We start from the raw sequence: 14818 nt of genomic DNA, 5'->3' as shown, positions 1-14818 counted from the left end.
ACATGTACACGTACATATGAATAAGGAAATACTCTACGTCCTAACAAGGAAAGAGAGGAGGACATACTGTAAAACGAGAAAAGCAAAGCACAGAACAGTATATAGAGTAAGCCACCTTTTGTATAAAAACAAAGGAGAATATATACTTGTACTAACTGTATCTGAACACAAGAAATGCATACAGGAGGACACTTAAGGGGACAGAGAAGGCAGTGACAGGGACAAGGATGGGAGCAAGCCTTCTCAAGTTATACCTTATTATACTGGTTTGCTTTCTGAAGCAGGTGACTACAGCAGCCATGCCAAACAAAATATCACCACCACCACCAATGATGATAATAATAATAGAAAGTTAAAAGTGCTTGCCAAGAAAGCCTTGGTAACAGGAAGATGTGCCACCCACAGAGTGAGAGGCACAGGGCCGAGCAAGAGATTACACGCAAGAGATTACACACGGATCCTCTTCTACTGCCCTGGGAGGAGAGGACTGGAGGGAACCATTTACAGACCACCTCCCACAGGGTATGTTTTCTGCATACATGATCTTAAACCATATTCAAATTAACCCTGGTAGACACAATCAGCCCCATTTCTGTAGATAAGTGAATGGCGAGGTGTTAGGAGACGTGCCCAAAGTCACAGGGCCAAAGTCACAGGGCTGTGACGGGACCCATGCTCTTCTCTGCTGAAACCCACAAAGGAAAATATTTAAGTCTCAGTAAAAATAAAAATCCTTTAAGTGAGCCATTCACCCATAACTACACTTCCTTCCACAGTGTGTTCCTCTAATATTCTGTTTTCTAGGTGTTGAGAGTTTGTTAAATAAAGCAAACATCCTATACTAACAAAAGGACGGCCTCTATTTTCCACTTACTAAGCTCCAAAAAAGTTAAATATGAGTAACGTTATCAGATGCATTTTTTTCCTTCGTTGAGGATTAACTATGGAAATGCATGCACAAGCTCTTGATAATGAACTTCACAGGAACCGTAATCATCTTTTGCATAAGATGACAAAAATAATGCTAAATCATGCTAATAAGATGATAAAAATGAGGGGGGAAAGAAATAGCAACTAACGTTTACTGAGCACTTAGACATACCAGTCACTGTTCTAAGTGCTTTAAATACAAGGACTCACTCAATTCTCCTACCAACACTCTGAGGTAGGCACTATTACTATCTTCACAGACAGATGAGTAAACTGAGACAGCAGGTAAACAACTTGCCCTGGGAGACTGTGCTAACGGCACTGCCCACACTGTTCCCCACCATACGACACTGTCGCCACGGAGCACTTGCAGCCTGCAACAGCTCAAGATGAACCAGGGGACAGCCCTCCTCTAGAAAATCAGTGAACCACCTGTGATCTCTTTTTTTTTTTTAAAGATTGGCACCTGAGCTAACATCTGTTGCCAATCTTTTCTTCTTCTTTTTTTCCCCAAGTCCCCTGGTACATAGTTGTATATTTTAGTTGTGGGTCCTTCTAGTTGCGGCATGTGGGATGCTGCCTCAGCATGGCCTGATGAGCGGTGCCACGTCCGTGCTCAGGATCTGAACCAGGGAAACCCTGGGCCACCAAAGCGGAGCGCGCGAACCCAACCATTCGGCCATGGGGCCAGCCCGGATCTGCAATCTTATGTATTTAACTGGATATGTCCTCTTATTCCAAGAGAAGAAGGCTTCAACTCACTGCCAAATGGATCAATGAAACAAAAAAGGTTGAAAACCCACAATTCCAGAGGTTTGGGCTACAGTCCAAGCAAGAGATGAAACCTAAAGAAAGGCAGCAGGAGGGATGTGTTTCTTGCTCAATTTCGCGTCCCTAAATGTTAAGAGACAAAGGGGTTCCACGATCAAATATATTTGGAAAACAGCTGATTAACTCAATAGCTCCTTGAGATGTTAGTATGCTAACATACATTTTGGTTCTCCAAGAAAAGGATAAACTAAACAACATCACGCAATTCCCAAACTTATCTGTCCACGAAATTCTCCACTCACAGAACAGTTTGAGAACAAACACACTCAGGGAAGCACTGGGTTGCAAAGGATATTTACAAGTTAAAAATCAACTGAACTTGGTGACTAATAGTCCATGAGAGATGAGTCAAAATAAGCCCCAGGATCTGGCTTAGGTGACCAGTGAAGGTGACACGAGAGGGAGGGTAAGAATACGGGCAGTTTTTAAGAGAAAAGATGAACTTAGTTTTGGACCTGTGTGAGTTAGAGTTGTCTAAAAAACTGCCAGTTCACAAAACAACTGAAACCAGGGTCTCGAAGAGATATCTGTACCTCCGTGTTCACAGCAGCGCTGTTCACAACAGCCAAAAGGTGAAAGCAACTGAAGCGTCCATCAACAGATGACCGGATAAACAAAACGTGCTCTATATTCAATGGAACAACATCCCGTTTTTAAAAGGAAAGAAAGTGTGACCTCTTCACCCGTGCTACCACATGGATGAGCCTCGAGGACATCATGCCAGGTGAAATAAGTCAGTCCCAAAAGGACAAGTACTGCATGGTTCCCCTTCTTTGAGGTCCCTAGAGCAGGCAAATTCAGAGACAGAAAGCAGAATGGCGGCTGCCAGCGTACAATGTGGGGAAGGGGCTGCTGTTTAACGGGGATAGTTTCAGTTTTGCAGGATGAAAAGAGTTCTGGAAACAGGCTGCACAATAATGTGAATGTACTTAACACTACTAAATTGTAACTTAAAAATGGTTACTATGGTAAATTTTAAGTTGTATATTTTGTCACAATTTAAAAAAAAAAATTTTTTTTTAACTGCCAGTTCAAGATGTTATGGTAGACCTCTGCTGTCTTGATCTGCCCAGAAACCTCTCGTCCCTTGTGGTTCTGTTAGGACCACAGATCGCAGCGTCCTGCCTGACCGACCACTGTCCTACAGGACAAAGGGGTGATCCAAGCAGGGACCCTTCAGGGAGATCTGATAAATGGAAGCCAGACTGAATATCATCTTGGGGCAGCCAGCTGTTGTCTTCCAAGCCATTTGGAGAAAACCTTGCTGTGGCAAGAATGAGACCAACGAAATCGAAGGAGAAACAAGCAGGCCTCCTACTGAAGGGACCACGCCTTGACCTCCCTGCAGCTCCTGGATTCTCCCCCTCCCCTTAGGAGGCTCTGGTTACAGGGGCCAATAAATCCCAACACCCTTTTTTTTTTCCACTTAAGTTACCAAAAGAGAACTAATATATCCAACAGAACAGCAACTTCACTGAGCAAGGCGTCCCTGAACAAGAATTTTCTCCGTACAGCTCCTTTTGAAATTTTATCTGCAGCATCATACACCTTTACTAGAACAGTACACGATTCCATAATTTAGTGAGTACAATTTCAAATTTAACATAATCTTTCCAGTTGGTAAATACATCATCATCTTAGGCCAGAATACTACATTTCTGAAGAAAATAATAATTAAAAAAAAATCATTATCAATCTAAATCTACACTAGATCATATAAAGAGAGATACACAATGCATAAAAGGTTTCTACAGAAGTGGACAGATTTAGAAATATAAATGTTTCTAAATTACCTGAAGTGTAACACAGAAGAGAGCACCGAAATATTACCCTGAAACTGAGGCTTTGGCTGGAACATTCTAACACTAAGTCAAAGAACAGGAGGATAATACACAGATAAGATCTTTCATCTGTGCCTTATTTAAAGAAATTTGCCCTTTCCTAGTTCAACTCCATGCTCCATTAAATGTAGATTCCCTCAGTTTAGTTTTCACTAATTAATGACAAGATTTAATTTTATTAAATACAAATCTAGTCAATAAATGTTTGAGTGCCTAAGTATGATGACTCTGTTGTATGAACCAGGAGGCATGGAGAAGGGAACAAATAAAGGGAGAAGGAATTAACGTGCCAAGCATGATGCTGGCTCTGCAGATTTTGCCTGACTTATGCAAAGAGGATATCTAAAAGCTGTCATGCCAGAAATTAATGTCAAACCAGTTTTGTGTCTGGAACCTGAAAGGCTGACAGCATAAGGTGCACAGAGATGCCAGAAGCAAAATCTTAAGAGTGAACTGTGCACCTCAGAGAATGCAGTTATGAGCTTGTTGTCACAAGTCTTTGCAAAGATACACTGGCTTTGCTGATTTCACTGACGCAGACCTGACTAATAAAATAACTTCAGAACACCTGGAATACTACCTACGTGAAATCTTTACAACCACTAATCAGTAAAAGATCCACCTTCTGAAATTGTTTTTGGGCTTCTCTTTTCATCATGAAAGATTAGCAGCCTGTATTTTAATCACAAAGGGTAAAAAAAGGGCTTTCAAAGTTGGCTGCAACACACCTGGTAAACACAAAACGATAAAGCTTGTCTTTCCCAGCCACCTAAGCTGGCTTTCACCTCACACCTCCAGAGCAAATCCTGGCATCTGGCAGCCTAGACCGTTTCTAGTGCTCCGGGGGAAATCTAACCATGAGAAATGCCATTCAGGCACACCGCACTCCCCAGGACCATACACTCACCAAGGAACCTACGTAACCTATCATCCAAGAAAACCAACCGGGCAGATTTATGACACTGCAGTCAAAGCACAGTGTGTGCTTTTTAAATCATGGATAGGTAAGTATGCAAAATCTTAAAATGTGAAAAACTTTCAGACGACAATACCATTTATAATCTCCTAAGGAAATAATCAGAAAAGTACACAAAAATGTTTATAACAGGAGTATTTATAGCAGGAAAAACAAACACTATGTATGTTTCACGTTAGAGAGTTCGGTAAGTAACTTTCATTCATCTGTACCATGGAAACCTATGCACCATAAGAAGTTATGTCATCCTAACCAAAAGTTACTACCTTGCGGGGCTAAAATCATGAGGAGTCACTTAGTGAAAAAGCCAGATTACAAAAGAGTATTATGTTCTATGATCTCCTTGAAATTTTTTTTTAATTCATAGGTCTATATACACATGAAATGAAGTCTGAAACAGTAAACACTAAAATATTAACAGAAATGTTTATCTGAATGACAAGTCTTGGAATTTTTATTTATTTCACTATTTATTTCTCTAAAATGAATAATTTGCTTAATTTCTTTAAAATGCTAAATAAAATTTTAAAAGGAGGATTCAGGAGCTATATCAAATCTCAAATGACTGCCTAGGAAGGGCCAAGGCGAGGCTCACAGGCTCACGTCCTGACTTCTCCGACCTGCAGGAACGGCCAACAGTATCCTGTACGAAACTGTAACTGCTTGTTGAACACAGACTGGATAAACACATGACCTAAAATTAACTCAAAAGTAACTCTTCGGAGAAACAACTAACAATGCAAGTGCCTAATGGCTACAGAAACTCAACATAATACAGATGAGTGGAGATTCCATAAACTATGTATCTTCCTGGTATACCACCAAAGGATTACAATTATTTTTAATTTGCAGCCTGTAGCTTTTTAATGACTTAAGAAAAAGGTCAAAAGAAAAGGGGAAATAAGACTTTTCAAGTCAGGCTCGGCAGACTGTGTGCTCTGAGGTGCCCTGTCTCAGCCATAGATACCCAGACTGAACCGCTTCCTCAGGCTTTGCTCCCACTGCGGGAACAAAACAAGGACAGGTAATTCTGACTCAGGTGTGTGGTCAGGGTCTTGCAGTCGACCGGAGGCTATAAGCCTGCAGACCACGCCTCCGGGAGGCTCCGCAGAACCAGGTGTCGGCAGAGGAGCCAGAGAGCAGCTGGCTCAGCCAACTGCGACGGGGGAGGCATCACAGGCTGTGTGGTCCCCAAAGCCGGTCAGGAGCAGCACACCACGGGCGCAGTGGGGGCACAGGGCTGGGGGCTGCTGGAAACGGCTTCACCTCTCTGAACGACAGGTGCTCAAGTCTCGAATAAGGGTTATACAAGAGAGCACCTTTTTATCTGCAACAGCTCTCAACACTTTGTTGTTGTTGCTGTTCTTAATAACCGTCACCTCCATGCCCTGTAAAGTGGCTTTTCTCCTGATAACAGGAACAACATAAAAATGAAATGCCAAACAGGCCTTCCACGACACAAACCTGTCATTAGCTTCTTACAATTGGCATTCACGTGTTTAATACTTACTGACCGTCTGCTCCACGGCAGGCACAGGGCTGAACAAGGACTAGAAGGATAAGCAAGAAGGGCTTGGTCCCTAACCTCTGGAATGTCCAGGGTGGCAAGGGCCAGAGAGGGCAGCTTGATCTCTCTTCTCCCAGGAGACACTGCCCTTCATAATGCCCAAGGTAATGGCTGAACCCTACATAATCCTAATTTCTTTTAAATAATCTCTAAATCTCCTACCACAAACACATCTTACCCTTCTCAGAACCAACTGAACAAATCAGTATTTACTTTCCTAAATTCTACATGTGACTATCTCACTTCATCACTCAATCACAAATGCAGCATGATGCTGCATTTTAAAAAAACACGAAAGTGGCGGCCTACACAGGCAAGTCACATAAGTGCTCTGATTCTTAGTTTTCTCCGTTGTAAAACTGGGGAAGGACGTGTCCCTGGGCTACTTCGACTTCTTCCAACTCTTAAAATTATTCTAAGGTTTTACGATCATTGTGTGCTACAAACCCTTAAACAGCACTTACTAGAAAATGTCTATAAACTTAGAACCAAATATGCTGGGGGCCATGGCAGAAGTGTCTCCATGATCTCTTAAAAACAGAGCTATCAGTTCTAACCTGGGAAAAGTAAACAAGATGCCCAGCCAAGAAAGAACTCGTTTGACTGCTTTCCTCGCCTCCCAATAATCAAAGAGACATTCTCAGAAGCATCTGGCTCCCAACTACCTTTAAACGTCTCAGTCAGCCCAGCAAAAGCGCTATTTCCATCCGATTGGTGACTGCGTGGCAATATTCCTCTTTCAATGTTGCCTGACCCTTACACTCCATTGATTTTTTTATTGAAATATATCAAGTATACAGAAAAGTAAAAAGAACCATTGATTTTTAAAGAGGACTAAATAGATCTCTTCATGGGGCTCCTACCCTGTGCTGAGCACAACACTAGTGGTTGGGGACACAAAGGTCAGCCAAAGCTGAGGACAGATGGCTAAGCAAATAAGTGCAATAACGTGTATACATTCCAGAATGTGCCTGCTTGTCAGGCATGACACGTGTCGGGCATGACACATAAGCCCTGAAAGTATGTCAATGCACATAATACACCCAAGCAAATACACTGGTAGTCTCCAGGTTATAAACAGTTTCGCCTCTTTAAATATTAGTTCCCAGTTGGTCCTTTGAAACTTGGAGCACATTCTCCCCCAACACACACTGCTGTGAGTGTGGTTAGGTTTCCAAGCTAACGCACAAAGGGCTAACACACGAAGTACCCGAAACACGATGCATCTGCCAGCCGAGGAGCAGAGAACATCACTGCAGCGAGCCGAGAACGGAGAACCGAGCATGCCCAGCCTCTCGAGCTGGACCCAAGGGGAGGAGAGCGCAGGTGAACGAGGGTGCAGACGGAGCAGGAGGAGGTGCCCGAGGCTCTATGGCAACTAAGCCCAGGGATTCTGGGACCCAGGGCCAAGTAGGCCCGGCATCCATCAGAGCCAGGCTCCCCCACTTAGAAGCTGGGCACCCTGAAACACATTATTCAACCATTCTAAGCCTCAGTTTACTGACCAGAAACTGGCACAGAGCAAGCATTCAATCAAAAATATTTTATAAATTCCTTCCACTGGCTTGAGACTATATGGCTTTCATCTTACCCGGTATAAAAGTATCCTTAACACAAAGCTGGGGTTATCAGTCATTATTAGAAAATGTTCAGTTTCACATAAAATAAAAACAGATTTTTTTAAAGTGGGCAAGAAACGTACAAGTGGACTGCTGAGAGTGTGATGCCTGAGAGGACGACAGCTGGCCAGAGGAGAACAAAAAAACTGTGCTGCACGGAGCAGTCTCCTGATGACACACAACGTGAGGGGCTCCAGGGGAGCGCCAGATGACTCAGGGGCTGTCTACACAAGAGAGGATGGGGGGGATGACAGTCAGTAGCAGGGCAAACCCTAGCAGGGTGTTAGTATACAAACAGACACGTGCACGTGTGTTCACTTAATCCTGACAACCCTATATGGTATTAGGTGCTATTATTCTCCTCATTTTACAGATGAGGAAACTGAGGCACCAAGAGGTTGAACAACTTGCCCAGATCACTCAGCTAGTAAAATAAAACAGATTCAAACCCACAGACTCCAGTTCCAGATTTGGGGAGTCTGAACCACTCTTACGCTTTTGCAGTAGTGGGAACCCAGACGTTTGCATACAGGGGTTTCCTGCATCAGAAGGTCTTAACTTGAGAATACCTGTCTACAAAGTTCTCACTTACAAACATGTAAACACTGCCTAATCACGTACAGATTCTCTGGTAATGCTCCGTATTTGAAGGGGGAGTAGTTAACTAACATTCATCAAATGCTGCTGAGTCCCAGGCACTGTCTGAGGCTATTCCACATCTCCTATCTCATTTAACCTTCACACAGCTGCCTTCGGACCACATACTGTTAAGTCCACTTTACAGTTGAGAAAAACTGAGGATCAATTATGAGCCCAAAGTCACAGAGCTCGTAAGTGGTTTTCCTGGTTCCAAGTCCAGCATGCTTTTCATAACACATCTGGCAGGCTCAGACCAGTCAGGTAAACATGGACACGTTATATAGTAACCAGGTAATATAAAGTAACAATAAATCAAGTTTGACTTAAACTGTCAAAAATATTTCACGAGAACATACTAAAACTCTCTTTAGGGCAGCTAAATGAACCCAACTGCCTGCTTCACCCCACACTCCATCACCCCTGCTGAAAGAAAAAAGTCCTTTCAGATCCTCTTTATTACTCAGCATCTAACAATACCAAACACACTACAGGTGCACAGAGGCACTTCTCCAAGATCCTACAACTGCCTCAGAAGCATTAGGTTGGAAAACAAGACAGGAACAAGCTCCATAGGTTCTCACTTTAAATGCCAATGTCAGGGGGGGAAAAAGTGACAAGACAGTAGAAATAAGGTATTTTAAGAGTAGAAGAGTTTTCCAATTATAGCTCAGTAAAGCCAGGGGGAAAAAAGAGTAGAAAAGTTTTTTGGGTTTTTTTCCAAATGCCAGAGACCTTCAAATTTTCATTCCAGCTCTGCCATTTATCAGCTCGATTTGTTCATTTGGAAAATGATGCCAATAAGATCCAACACTCTGGCTATTAAAAGATTAAATGAAATATCAAACGCAAAGTGCATACAACAGCTGACACAGGAAAGGCTCACTGACCGTGAGTCGCGTCCTCCTGGTCCTCCTGTCCTTCCCACTGGGAAGATGTGGACACCCACAGGCCTGGGGGGCACGGCCGACCCACACATACGTTAACCCAAAGACAACAAGACACAAAGCACTTTTCTCGTTTTCCACCAAACCCATGCCAGGATTCCCATACTGCCCCAGAGCCTTTTTGCCTGTTTCTTCCAAGACATTCATCTGTTACCATCTTGGTGTCACCTTAGGTTGGGTAAACCAATGGGCTAGTAATTATTATTTATATTTCTATCACAAAAAAAAAGTGGAGGCTACCTATATAAATATAAAAGACATACACAACAGAACTATTCGTTAAAAGGACTTCATCCACGTGACAAGGGATCTGGTAGGAAACTAAGGCAGGGAGATTATCGTAAGAAAAATAAATAGCAACCGAAAACAAGCCCATAACTGGGCCCTGAGCTTTCTGGCAAGGAAATGTTATGAATTACAGAGCACTCTTTTCTTTTCATAACAGGAAACATCAATCCCTGAAGAGGAGCATCAATAATTTGTCTGAATTTATTTATCTAAGTCATTGCTAGGACCAAGAATACCACCAAAGTCTTCCGAAACACTTGGTGTTCTTTCACACAACTGTACCACCTTACATAAGAATCAAGGATTTAATCTGACCAAAGTCCCTTCAGTAAAACCTTCCTGCTTTGAACCTCTACAAATTGTACCTATCTGCACGGGATTCAGCATTCATTCAGTGAACACCCAGCTGCCTACTGGGAAAGGGGCATCACAACGCATGAGACAGCTCTGTCCTGCAGGACCTGAGGGCTGCACAGTGCGGGTAAGTGCAAGAAGAACGGAAGCACAGGCAAAACACGACGCCCTCGAAACGAGGGTCCCACCCCACCAAAATATGCACCCACCGAAGCACGCTCGGCACGCACGGCTCCTGTTGGGCGTGGTGGGGAGGGGGCAGTGACACTTGAAAGGGCCTTGTAAGTTACAGAATCGTGACAGATGGAGAGCACAAGGCATGGGCAAAGTGCATTTTAAAAAAAGGAGAATACAGAAAATAATGAGAAATGTTTGAGGCTCGAATGCAAAACAGTGACTAATCTATTTTGGCAGTGTAGAAGGAAATGGGAGAGCAAGCTGACAAGCTGAGGCTTAGCACATGGAGCCTTGAACACAACACTCAGTGGCGCCTGGACCGTTTCTGTAGGCAACAGGGGCTGCAGAGTCCTGTCAGGGAAACTCTATGACCTGAGTCAGCTGCAGGAAGACCACTCAACATCCATGGGGAGGACAGCCTGCAGGGAAAAGGCTGGACACAGGGACCCTAGACAGGAGATGACTGCCATCACCCAGGTGAAGGCAGCTCAGGGAATGCTGAGAAGGCAAAGGGGAGGAGGAGGGAGCATGCAGAGGGCAGGAGGGGGGCACTGAGAGGAGGGAGGGAGCACTGCGAGGGCTGGAGGGAGGGAGCACCGAGAGGGCGGGAGCACCGAGAGGGCAAGCGGGAGCACCGAGAGGGCAAGCGGGAGGGAGCACTGAGAGGGTGTGGCCGGTGTTGGAAGCGGGTAAGGGAAAAGGAAAGGGAAAAAGCAAAATCAGTCTAAGGCCAAGAAGCTATACAAATGTTTACATTTTTAAATGGTTGGGGAAAAAATAATATTTTGTGACAAGTGGAAATTCAAATTTCAGTGTCCACACATAGTCTGATCCGAGCACAGCCACACTCACTGGTTACATATCGTCTATGCTGGTGGAACCACGTAGCTGTTACAGAGGCAGCAGGACCCTGAAAGCTGAAAATATTTACTGTCTTTCCCTTTACAGAGAAAGTTTTCTGGGCACCGGTCTAAGGATTTGTGAGTGGACAGAGATGGTATTAAGAGGAACAGAGAAATCACCCATTGTCATGGCTGGGTCAGAAACAGAGATGCTATCGGAGCAGTTAAACAGGAGGTGTCAACAGACATCCAGGTAGGGAGCCCAGCATGAAATGGAAAGATCACCCCAGTGGGTCCTGGGCACCTGCTGCCCCAGCCAGGGGCACTTTTCCTCCCGATCACAGCCTGGCCTGGCGCCTACTCCACACTCCTCAATCAGGTCTGAGCTCGAGCGTCACCTCCTCAGAGGCAGGCCTCTCCCACTACCTCACTGATTTTCTTCACTGCACTGTCACCCCCTGAAATTACCCTGTTTCTTTAGAGACACGTTTAACATCTTGGAAGGCCGGCTCCTTAAGCCCAGTGCGCCCAGCGCCCTGAACAGTGCCTAAAGCTGCTCCACCAGTACTCGGGGAGGCAGGGAGCGGAGAGGCCCAGGAACAGAAGGCAGAGCTGGGGCTTGGGGGAAGCAAGTCACCTGCGCAGTTGTAGGAACCATGAGACCTCCAGGAGAGTCTTCACTGGGGGAAGGCAGGATGTGAGGAAGAGAAGAGAGCAAAGACAGAGAGAGGGAGAAGTGCTGTGTCTCAGAAGCCAGGCGACCATGTGGCTGCAGACATCCTTCAGGAAGGGGGTGCTTAGCAGCATCAAATGTTTTAGATAACAAGAGCAGAAAAAAGGTGTTAAGATGCGACAGACAGCAAGGTCACTGGTGACCTCAAAGAAGCAGTCTCCAGAGTGCGGGGGGTGGCAGTCAGGTTGCAAAGGGTTAAATGCGCAAGTGGGAGGAAGCAGGGCTTTCAAGGCCTTAGCAGCAGAGTGGGCAGGGGAGAGGGGCTCCCAGGGTCAGAGAGGAGGGCAGGGATCCTTCTTTCTTTTCTTCATACACTGACTCAGGTCCCATCATGTCACTGCCTTCAATTTTAAAAGCTTCAATTTCCTCTGCTATATTATAAGGCCCAAAATAATATGGCCTATGAGGCCCTGCTTGATCAGGCTCCTGCTGACCTCACTGGCCTGCACCTCTGTCCTCTCTGCAGCAGCTGCAGTGCTGGTTCTACCTCAGGTCCTTTGCACATGCTGTTTCCTCTGGCTGGAAAACCTTCTCACCCTCTTAGCCTGGCTCTTTCACCCTTCAGATTTCAAGGTATCACAGAGCTCCCCTCTTCTTACTGGCCTCCACCTCTGTTTTATAGCAAACTAAGACATCTCTCCCAGTACCTACTATAATTCTAACAAATAGCTGTATAATTGGTGAAGTCTTGTGTTTTCCACTAGCAAGGGAGCTTGCTGAGGGCAGGAATCAGGCCTGTCTTTTTTTCACATAATATGGAGCTACAGATAATCATTAAACCAAGGAGTAAACACGAAAACCTGAGAGCATTTTTATCTCAGCCAGTTTGTGCATCACAAGCAGTCTACTTCCTAAATCCACGTCAAGCAGGCTCACAGTTTATGCTGTAAGCCCCCCACCGCTTCTCACCACCCTGAGTGACTGGCCAAACAAGTGAAAAGATGGGGCTCTTCTGCGACGGCGCCACACGTCAAATGATTCTGCCAATTAGATCACTGATACCCAGTGATCAGCACCTACTGAAAGTTTCACAGAGCTGCTTTAACTGAACAAAATGGGTCAGAATTTTAAATTTGGGCATTCTCCATCTCACTTTTTAAAGTTTGTGTCTTGTGAATTAGCCCTAAAATGGGTGTGCAGGTGTAGAAGGCAAAAGATGCAGCGCACCTCTTTATGATATGCATCACGTCTGTCTGCCTCCCTGTGCGTGATTAGTTTAATCTCCCACCAGATTAATTTAATAAGATTTCTGACTGGGAAAATATGCATTTGGCAGACTGTTTTCTCCTTGATTTGTTTTCTTTTGTCTTTTTTCTTACCATAACATAAAAGATGATTTTAAATTCTACTAGTTGTAAAAAAATGCTATGAATTATAGCCTTGCTACAGTCTGAGCAAATTAACTGTGCAAATAAGCCTGCTGATATAATTGTGCTTAACTGAATGAACTGCTGTCAGTTTTCCTACTCCCAAGCCCTTTAATACAGCATTCAAAACAAGCTTCACACTAATTACAAATTGTTCTTAGCTATTTGTACTTTATACATTGGAATTTGTCTGAGTTACCCCGTGTACCTGAAAAGAGTAGGCCTAAACTTTTTTTAAAGACCTACAGGTGAGGCTGTTCACCATCTGAGCTGGACTTCCCCACAGATACAAACTAAGGAGTTTCACAGCTTTCTCCTTCTCAAATGAGAAGACAAGGAAAAGATACAGCTAACAGCTTCGCTGTCAGGCACACAGGCGAGAACACCATCAACAGCTCTTTTCCAACCCCGTGGGAGCTAACATTCTTGCGAACGTGAATAATGTGTCTATGCCACATCGACATCACTGGGAAAAGACTAAAAGGTACATTTAAAATATGATTAGAAGGAAAGCCAACTTTTTGTACAATTCTATACTGGGGGCAAATCTTGCTTTAGGAAAGTGCAATACATATACGAAAACAGAAACTGATAAAACAGCATTCAGGGGAAACCGAATACATACTTAAGAGTTCCCTTAAACTCTCATAATTTCTTAAACAGCAAAACTCCCTGGCACATTATCTGATTTATAAGATTTTTAATTTCCACACGACTCTGAAGACAACATTCTACAAACAGGAACGCCTGTGCCTCTCGCCAGCAGCACACAGCACGCTAAGTAAACTCAATCAATGAGAGCAACACAGTATCTCTATAGTGACCACCCCAGAAAATCTCATACATTCCTACCAAATTATATACTTTGGATGGCATTTAAAGTTAAATTAAAAAGCACCTTTGTTTCTCATTTTTCCTTAAAAACAGAGTCAAACCTAATTTATCTATCACCTTTGGTGCTGACTACATGAACTCTTCCAGATTTGAGAAACTGCCTTCAGGGCCTAAACTTTTTTGATCTTTCCATTTCTAAGTGAAGCCTTTCTAAGACAGAATGTATCGGCTACTGTGTGTTTTGCATTTAATGGGCAACACTTTCCTACCATCTTAAAGCACTCTGAATATAATTTGAGCTCTTCGTTTTTAACAAAAAGCATATTCACCAAACAAAAAAAAAGCTAAGAAATTTTTAGCGCATACTCCACGCCTGGCACCATTTCCAAAACCTTTAGGCGTAGTCACTGAATCCTCAAAACAATCTTGGAGGTGGAGACCATCCTTATCTTCACCGTACGGATAAGGAGACAGATGCAGCTTGCCCACATTCTCACAGTTAGGATCAAACCAAGCAGTCTGGCTCCAGAGCCTCCAAAAACAGAGATTATGAAAAACGAGGCTAAAACACAATAAATCTGTCTTCTACCTAGAGGCGTAATAAGTTGTCGTGATTTAGTCTCCCCGCAGCTGGGTTCAAGTTCTTCCTGCCTTCTTTGCAGAGGCAGCCCCCGCTTGCAGATCACTCCCAGCACTGTTTCCCTGAGGAGGTACAGCACCTTCTGGGGAGCAGACTCCTCCTCCCAGTTTCTCATTCTGAAGAAAACCTCTTCTTTGAGCTCGCCCTGTTACAATCCTGACAGCAGCTTCCGACTCCGCCCCCACCTCCACCCACCACCTGCACACCCCCCAACCTCCCAACCCCCACAGTCGCCC

The 14818-nt window shown here is 44.2% G+C and overlaps 1 protein-coding gene across 7 annotated transcripts in view; it reads right to left on the bottom strand.

The window, feature by feature from the left end:
* Nucleotides 1-14818, bottom strand: part of JAK1 (Janus kinase 1) — a 143199-nt gene that overhangs the window by 102397 nt on the left and 25984 nt on the right. The gene's annotated exons all lie outside the window — the stretch shown is intronic.

Source organism: Equus przewalskii, chromosome 24 (genome assembly GCF_037783145.1).
Source record: "Equus przewalskii isolate Varuska chromosome 24, EquPr2, whole genome shotgun sequence".
NCBI classification, from domain to species: domain Eukaryota; kingdom Metazoa; phylum Chordata; class Mammalia; order Perissodactyla; family Equidae; genus Equus; species Equus przewalskii.
The sequence above is the reverse complement of the archived record's forward strand: the minus strand, read 5'-3'. Positions and strand labels throughout refer to the sequence as shown.